The 9636-nt window shown below is 39.8% G+C and overlaps 1 long non-coding RNA gene across 1 annotated transcript; it reads right to left on the minus strand.

Moving 5' to 3' along the window:
- Window positions 1-3565: 3565 nt before the first annotated feature.
- LOC147630418 (uncharacterized) lies at window positions 3566-9364 on the minus strand. Its single transcript, XR_015267608.1, has 3 exons — window positions 9236-9364; window positions 5090-5126; window positions 3566-3630 (listed from the first exon to the last, which is right to left on the minus strand). It is a non-coding gene; the product is annotated as an uncharacterized LOC147630418 (long non-coding RNA).
- Window positions 9365-9636: the final 272 nt, after the last annotated feature.

A 9636-nucleotide genomic window follows, 5' to 3' on the forward strand; every position in this document is an offset into this window, starting at 1 on the left:
ATATAAGACCTCGCCTCATCAGTGTAATACAGACCTTGTATAGTTCAAGTGAGTACAATGTGATATAAGGCCTTGCCTCATCAGTGTCCAATATGGAAATCACATTATAGTACCCCATCTTCAACGTTTTACGAGCTAAGTTATATGTGCTGTGTGGCTTCAATGACCTTAAAAAGCAACAAGTCCATCCTGAATGCATGCTAATCTCCTCGCATTGTAGAGTGATTTTACGTCGAAAACAATCTTATATCGCATAACCTGCAACAAATTAATACAAATCGAGGGGGAGGAGACTCAATGTGCTCAATGCATTACAACGCAAGGAAGGGCTCAAAATGGGTTTAAAGGGCCACTAAGGACAATTTTTGAACAAAACTCACTACAACGGGATAAGAGGACTGCAAACACACTTAATTCCCCATATCGCATTGTACTGCATTAACAATGAAAGGACCTCCAACACGCAAAATAGGCTTAAAAGACCACTAAAAATAATGTTTTAACAAAAATCACTATAATGCGATAAGAGGACCTTAAGCACACTGAATTCCCCATATCGCGTTGTACTGCATTAACAATCAAAGGAACTCCAATATGCAAAATAGGCTTCAAGGACTACTAAGAATAAATTTTTAACAAAACTCACTACAACGCGACAAGAGGACTTCAAACACACTAAATCCCTCATATTGCGTTGTACTACAGGATAAAGTCTATAGATTGCACAAAATCCTTTATTATTTGAAACAACCACCCAAGGCATGATATTTTAAGATTGATGCATTCTTTGTTTCATGAATTTGGAACCATATGGGAGATCCCTAGCCTATAAGCTAGTAAGATTACAAGCCCATGAGCTAGTAAACCTAGAAGCTAGCAAGTCAGTAAGCTCGTAAAACCCCGAGCTCACAATTTTACAAGCCTGTGAACCCACAAGCTAGTAAGCCGTAAGCTGAGGAAGTCTAGAAGCCAATAAGCCCTCATGTTTGCAAGCCCTTGAAATTTTAAAAGTTGATAAGCATGTAATCTTGCAAGTTCATAAGCCAATAAGCAAGTACACTCACACGCTAATAAACTAGTAAGACCACAAGCCAGTAAACCAGTAAACCCACAGGCCAATAAGTCCACAAGCGGATAAGCCGGACAAGTTTGCGAGGCTGTATGCTTGCGATTTCCCGTAAGTCCCATAATTTTTCAATCCAATAGGTTCACAAGCCTACAACAATCTGTAAGGCACTAAGCCCGCAAGCCCATAAGTTTGTAAGAGCCATAAGCCCGCAAGTCCGCAAGATTTTAACGATTTGTGCTCCTCTCAAACTCTTTGTTTGCATTTCTGGCTGCCCAACTCGTAATTGAGCTTCCAAGGTCATTGGGCCGTTTTTTAGGTGTTGTTAAACTTTATTAAAATTGGGTGCTCATAAATCACCATAAGCTGCCCTCAAACAGAGTGGGTTTGAAGGAGGCGGACCGAGTGCATATCCGCTTAACGCGGAGGGTAGGAAGGAGACAAAGGAGAGGCATACATGGTGGTAGGAGGGGACCAGGCGCAGGCGGGTGGGAGGAGAGTTAGACGAGGTGGCAGGAGCGGTTCAGGTGCAGGTGACGGGAGGGACCAGACGTGGTGGTCTCTAGGGCACTGGAGATGGCTGCTTCTTCTGATGCTGCGGCTGCTTCTTCTGCACCACCAAAGCCATGCATTGAAGGAAGGAGGGGCTCCTGCTGCTTTTGATTGCTTCTTGTGCACTACCAAAGGGACCCCCTATTCGCGATGCACTACAACGCGAGCAGATGGCTGCTTCTTCTGCACCACCAAAGCCATGCATTGAAGGAAGGAGGGGCTCCTGCTGCTTTTGATTGCTTCTTGTGCACTACCAAAGGGACCCCCTATTCGCGATGCACTACAACGCGAGCAGAGGTGGCGTCACATCAACTGGACCCCCTTTTCTCGTTGTAGTGCATTGAGCACATCAAACAAAATTAAGATGTGGGACTTTATGATTCCGATTCCCAGCATTTTGCTGCTCTCCTCAGCGTCCTTTTTTGTTTCTTTTCCTGAGGGCGAGTTGAACAGATGTTGACAATCAGTGTACAGCAAAAGAGGCACTAACATTTTAGAAAAAGCTTTAACCTATTAACCAAAGGTTTTAATACCTCGTAGAGACTCTCTAGGTAGAGGCTAGGTGAGACGACTAAGCATTCCAATGCATTAAGGTGGTAAAGGCTTGCAATCTATTGACGTGAGCAATAATGACTTTCCATACATACGTACATAGTAGACATGTGAGGTGTGATGATCAGCACAACTCGTGTTCATACAAATCCAAATCGTGTGTTGTTGGTTTTTTTAGCACAGTTGACAATTTCAGGTCCAAATCAACACAAAGTGACAGATGTCATTCCTTTCTCAATATGGCCTCACATCGCGTTATATTGAATTCCTTCCATCGTCTTATATTGAATTCCTTTCTCAATATGGCCTCACATCACGTGATATTGAATTCCTTCCGTCATCTTGCGGTATTAGGTAATTCAAGGCTAGTTTCTCGTAATTGTTGATTATTTATACATCATTGACTCTTTTGATAGGAAATCAACACAACAGGATATGTGATATTACTCTTTAACTTTGATCCTATATTGCATTATGTTGAATCCCTCAAGCCACGTGGTCCTATTAGTATTCTTAAAGGTTAGTTTCTGTTAAATGTTGATTATTTATACACCAAAATAATAGCGGCACACATATCGATGCATATAATGACATTGGGAGGAACAAAATTTAGATAGAATGGGACAAATTGGAGTAGTTTTCCCTAACTTTTTCCATTCTACCCACAATACCTAGCCATGTACTTTAGATATAGAAAATCAGGTTAAAAATATATAATTTAACATAAAAAAGACAAATGATGCAAAAAAGATGATGGAATTTATTAGTAATATATGCGCAAAGTTTTTACATCGTTGTCTTACAAACAATATAGACGAAGGTAGTTTTCTTACAAAAATTATGAGCATAGCTCTTACAAAAAAAGGAGCAAAGATAAACAAAGGTGTAGAAGTACTAGGTACTCGTATAGATGCATTTTAACAACGTGGTTTAAAATGTTACGAGCGCATTTATAAGAGTGTCTAAAAGCACATCTATAGACATACATCTATAAGCGTGTCTATAGGAGAGTCTATAGGCGCATCTATGAGCGAGTCTATAATAATATAGACGCACTTATAGATGTGCCTATAGACGTGTCTATAGATGCTTATATAGACACCCCAATAGACGCGCTTATAGATGTGCCTATAGACGTGCCTATAGACACCCCTATAGATGCGTTTATAGATGCGTCTATAGACACCCCTATAGATGCGCTCTGGAATGTTAAAAAAACTCGAGAGAGCAGCTTGGTGCAGATGTACAGCTGCATTTTCTGCACATGCATGCAGCTGCATTTTCTGCACATGCGTGCAGCTACATTTTTTGCACAAGCAGCTCTCTAATTTAAGGTACAAAAACAAACCTACAAAACAAACCCCCAGCACCCAAGGGTGCAATAATAATAGAGGAAAGAGAGGAAAGATAGAAAAGCACTTACCTCTTTTTCGTGATGTTAAAAGAGAGGATTAGAGGACCTACAAAACCAACAAAAGGAAGTCTTCGCTCGCGGGGGTACGACTACACCCAAAGCACAAGAAGCTTGTGCCCCCATAATTATAAACAGAAAATGTGCACCCATATTTAGATTTCAAAGAGTTCATCTTAATTAGCTTGTTCATGTTGTTAACCTCAATCATCATTTAAACGTTTGTTAGACCAATCACTCTCGGGGTCTAATCCGATATAGAATGTGTTAGTTAAAATTGAACAGATTTAAAGAGATGAAAGACCGGTGAGAGTGGGGACACATGACTGGTAGGAATCTAGTGACCTTCAGTCCCAATCTATTTAATCAATTTTCCATAATGTTCCAAGCAGCACAGAATCTTTGTTATATTGCATTCAGGTTTGATGCGAAACCTCCCGTAGTACAGGGAGTTCATTGTTGTCAATTTGTGCAGAGAAGACATGACCTAGTCTCCTTTCTTTTTGGCTTCATTTCTTTCCCCATAAATCTCTATAGCACGAATTCGGAGAATGGGCTTTCTATCTTTTTGAAGAAACACCCATACCTAAGTTCAATTTTATACCCTGTTTTGCTAATTTGACCTCTTCAATGAAGCGGATACTCGTGAAGGTTCCACTGGGAAAAAATAGCGTTCCCTTCTTGGGGTCCTTGTAGGGTAGTAAAGGTACCGTGATGGTATCGGGACATGTTACTTCTGCCTCTTGAGGCCTTATGCATAAAGCTATGCATGCGACTTATGCATATAAAGCACTATGCAAGCCACACTAGCCTAAACTAAACTGTACCCCGACACTATGCATTAAGCATGCATGCATAGAGCTTAATGCATGCATAGATTAAGCTCTATGCATTCATAAAGCTCTATGCATAGAGCTTAATGCATGCATAGAGGTCTATGTAAATATAGAGCTTAATCTATACATAAAGGTCTATGCATAGAGCTTAATGCATCCATAGAGGTCTATGTATAGAGCTTAATCTATGCATTATGAATGCATGCATAGAGCTTTATCTATGCATTAAACTATGCCGCTATGCAAGCCTTATTATGCAAGCTATGCTAAAGCTTATGTATAAATGCATAAAGCTTTAAGCATAATGCTTTATGCATGAGGCCTTATGCATAATAAAGATTTAAGCATAATGCTTTATGCATGAGACCTTATGCATAAAGCTAATGCATAAAGCATTATGCATAAGGCTTATGCATAAAGCACTATGCATAAGGCCTTAAGCATGAGGCCTTAAGCATAAAACTATGCATGATGCCTTATGCATAAAGCATGCATGAGGCCTTATGCATAAAGCTATGCATGAGGCCTTATGCATGAGGTCTTATGCATAAAGCTATGCATGAGGCCTTATGCATAAATCATTATGCATAAAGCTTATGCACAAACCTACAAAACAAATCCCCAGCACCCAAGGGTGCAATAGTAATAGAAGAAAGAGAGGAAAGCACTTACCTCTTTTTCGTGATGTTGAAAGAGAGGATACAAGGACCTATACAAAACCAACAAAAGGGTGAGGAAAGGATTAGTAATGCATATATACAAAAGCTTATACATACATACATAAAGCATGCATGAGGCCTTATGCATAAAGCCTATGTATGAGGCTTATGCATAAAGCCTATGCATGAGGCTTATGCATAAAGCACTATGTAAGCCACGCTAGCCTAAACTAAACTGTACCCCGGAAGAACTATGCATTAAGCATGCATGCATAGATTAAGCTCTATGCATAGAGCTTAATGCATGCATAGATCTCTATGCAATATGAATGCATTCATAGAGCTTAATCTATGCATTAAGCTCTAGGAATAGAGCTTAATGCATAGATTAAGTTATATGATTAAGCTATGGTAAAGCTTATGCATAAAGCATGCATGAGGCCTTATGCATAAAACTTTAAGCATAATGCTTTATACATGAGGCCTTATGCATGATAAAGATTTAGACATATGCTTTATGCATGAGGCCTCATGCATAAAGCTTATGCATAAAGCATTATGCATAAGGCTTGTGCATAAAGCACTATGCATAAGGCCTTAAGCATGAGGACTTAAGCATAAAACTATGCATGAGGCCGTATTGCATAAGGCATCCATGAGGCCTTATGGATAAAGCATATATATAAAGTTATGCATGAGGCCTTATGCATAAGGCTTATGCATAAAGCACTATGCATAAGGCCTTAAGCATGAGGACTTAAGCATAAAACTATGCATGAGGCCTTATTGCATAAGGCATTCATGAGACCTTATGGATAAAGCATATATATAAAGTTATGCATGAGGCCTTATGCATAAAGCTATGCATGAGGCCTTATGCATAAGGTATGCATAAAGATTATGCATAAAGTTTATGCGCAAACATACAAACAAGTCCCCAACACCCAAGGGTGCAATAATAATAGAGGAAAGAGAGGAAAGATAGAAAAGAACTTACCTCTTTTTCATGATGTTGAAAAAGAGAGGACTAGAGGACCTACAAAACCAACAAAAGGGTGAGGAAAGGATTAGTAATGCATACATACAAAAGCTGATGTAAGCTATGCCGCTATGCAAGCCTTATGCAAACTATGGTGCTATGCAAGCAGTACAACAAGGGAGGCCATTATCCATGCTTTTTTTGACGCTTTAAAACTAAGCTTAAAATCCTCTAAACGTCCAAATATCCGTCAAAATAAGCGTCGAAATGGAAACATCGAAATAGACGCCGAAATAAGCGTCGAAACAAGAGTCAAAAAAAGTAATTTTACCACGCATTTTTTGAAGCTCTTTTGACTGACATTTCGACCACTATTTTGACGGTTATTTCGATTGGCATTTCGACACATATTTCAACTTTTATTTTAGATGCTATTTTCAATGATGTAGGAAACTTTCGACGCTGTTTTTTTATGGATGCAAGAAACTTTTGATGCTTATTTCGACGCGTGCAGGTATTAAAATTTTTTTGGCATAATGGTGCATCCAGCTGCTGCAGTCTTGTAGCTGGATAAACCATTATGCCAAATTTATAGAGTACAAAAGGCCACTATACTCTGATGTGAAGAACGACGCGAATTTGTTGAGAAAGTTAGAGAGAGTGCCATAACGTTTTAGACATTACAAAGTAGGTACATAATTCACACAAGTGCAAACAATGGCCAAATTATATGGCAAGTTGTGAAATTTACATATCAAGCTTTGACGAGATAAGCTAAATTTGAAATTTACATATCAAGTTCCTCTGACGAGATAAGCTAAAATGTACATACAATCTATACAAGCTCAAACAAAGATGTGAGCTGACCAAAATGTGTATGTACAAGGGGAAAGACATGGGCAAGGCCACTCTATACGGAGCCCTCACTCAGGATGAGGCATTGGTCCCTACAAAAACCAAACAAGATGCGTTTTTTGGTATACCAAAACAACGATCTAACATGACAAGGTAAAGCAAGTATACAAATCATAAGGTTAAGGCTTGCCACACTTACCATATCTACAATGCGCCCCCAATTGAGGTTGGTGCCTTCTTGCTCAAGCTTCTCCAAAAGAAAGTACGTGTTATGGCAGTGAGCAATGTCCTCCTCTTCTCTCGTTGCCAGCTGACCAACCACTTGTTTCTAAAAGTACCAAAACCACAAGATAAGCGTTGATACTTACAAAGTAGACATAACATCCAATGAAACATACAAGATAAATGTTGATACTTACAAAGTAGACATAGAATGCATCCCAACCGTCACTTCCAAGGTGAGGGCTTCTTACGCTCTCCATTCTGCTTTGGCTGCATCCTCTTGTGCTTGTAGCGTTGGGGATTTTGATCATGCTTTTGCTTCTCCTCATTCCAATCCTCGGTGCTCATGTACCAAGGCTTCTCACCCCCTACCTTCACTCTCCTAATCACATCTCCCCGCCAATGTTTCATGACGTCCACCATGTGGTCCTTTATCCACCTTTTGTGGGGATGCCATCACTACTATCAGCCAGCTTGTACTCATCCTTGATTTGATTTATGACTCTATCTTTCTTGTATTTATCCAACTTTGGCCATAAAGTCATAAAGTCATTTGCAAAGACAATGTGGCAAAGCTCGCAGATGCTCTTCATCTCTTGCCCGACATTATCCAAAACCACATTGCCATTGACAATTGTGTAAAATTTTTCTCCATCAGCGGGTGTGGGCTGTGTATCAAAACATTGCGATGATCATGAGCGTGGAGTGTTTCTAGCACTAGATGGGGAAGGACGCTCACGTGGGGGCGTAGACCCATTCGTGCTCCCACTTGGACAACAACCGCCTCCACCTCCACTACTTGAGCGTTGTCCTCTGAGTGGATGAGCAGCCTGACGGAGGGGTTCTAACGGCTCTTTGTGGGGTTTCAGGTGAACTAGGGTTAGCGGTGATGGTGCCCGATGGTGCGGTCGAAGTGCTCGCCCCTCTCCCAAAATATTGTTGTGCCATCGTTCTTTTCTCGGGCGTGGTTTGTGCTAAAAAACCCATAAACTAGTCAAGAGACATGGCATATGGAGAGAAGGATGAAGAGTAAGCCGATGTCTCATCTGGAGTGTGAGACACGTTTCTACACACACATAACAAAGCCCACATGGACACTTTAATAAGAGTATACACATGAATTATCCCTCAATATTCATTCATTTATGCATGAGGTCTTATGCATAAAGCCTATGCATAAAGCTATGCATGAGGCCTTATCCATGCCTTAAGCATGAGGCCTTATGGATGAGGCCTTATGCATGAGGCCTTAAAGCATGAATGAGCATTATGCATAAAGCATTATGCATAATGCTTATGCGCAAATCTACAACCAAAAACAAATTATTATTGCACCCACCAAGGGTGCAATAATAATAGAGGAAAGAGAGGAAAGATATAAAAGCACTTACCTCTTTTTTGTGATGCTGAAAGAGAGGATTATAGGACCTACAAAACCAACAAAAGAGTGAGGAAGGATTAGTAATGCATACATACAAAAGCTTATGCAAGCTATGCTAAAGCTTATGCTTGTGAGCCTTATGCAAACTATGCCACTATGCAAGCCTTATATGCAAGCTATGCTAAAGCTTATGCATAAAGCATGCATGAGGCCTTATGCATAAAGCTTAAAGCATAAAGATATGCATGAGGTCTTATACATAATGCTTATGCATAAAGCATTATGCATGAGGCTTTTGCATAAAGCACTATGCAAGCCACTCCATCCTAAACTAAATCGTATCCCGGCACTATGCATTAAGCATGCATGCATAGATTAAGCTCTATGCATGCATTAAGCTCTATGCTGCATAGAGCTTAATGCATGCATAGATAAAGCTGAATTCATGCATAGATCTCTATGTATAGAGCTTAATCTATGCATTATGAATGCATGCATAGAGCTTAATCTATGCATTATGAATGCATGCATAGAGCTTAATCTATGCATTAAGCTATACGAATAGAGCTTAATGCATAGATTAAGCTCTTTGATTAGAGCTCTATGCATGTGCATTAAGCTCTATGCATATAGAGGACCTACAAAACAAAACCCCTCTTTTTGGTAGATAAAAATAGTGGAAAGAGAGGATAAAAAGATAGGAAAGAGAGGAAAGCACTTACCTCTTTTTGGTGATGTTGAAAGAGAAGATTAGAAGACCTACAAAACCAACAAAAGGGTGAGGAAAGGATTAGTAATGCATACATACAAAAGCCCTAAGAACCTAATGCATACATACAAAATCTAAAAGAGAGGAAAGAGAAAGGAATTTACACTTTTTGGTGAAGTTGAAAGAGAGGATTAGAAGACCTACAAAACAAAACAAAAAGTTGAGAAAAGAATTAGTAATACAAAACCCTAAAAGTGTGAATAGCATGGATACACAAGGAGGTTTATCCTTCAACACACACCACCAATTTAACAACCAAGAGGAGAGGAGAGGAGAGGTGAGAGAGGGCAAAGAACGAGGTGGAGAAAAGCTTGGAAGAGAGAAAGAACCTGTAAAACAAATAAATGAGAAAGC

The sequence above is a fragment of the Cibotium barometz genome, chromosome 16 (genome assembly GCF_041138505.1).
Source record: "Cibotium barometz isolate CiBa-2024 chromosome 16, ASM4113850v1, whole genome shotgun sequence".
Lineage (NCBI taxonomy): Eukaryota > Viridiplantae > Streptophyta > Polypodiopsida > Cyatheales > Cibotiaceae > Cibotium > Cibotium barometz.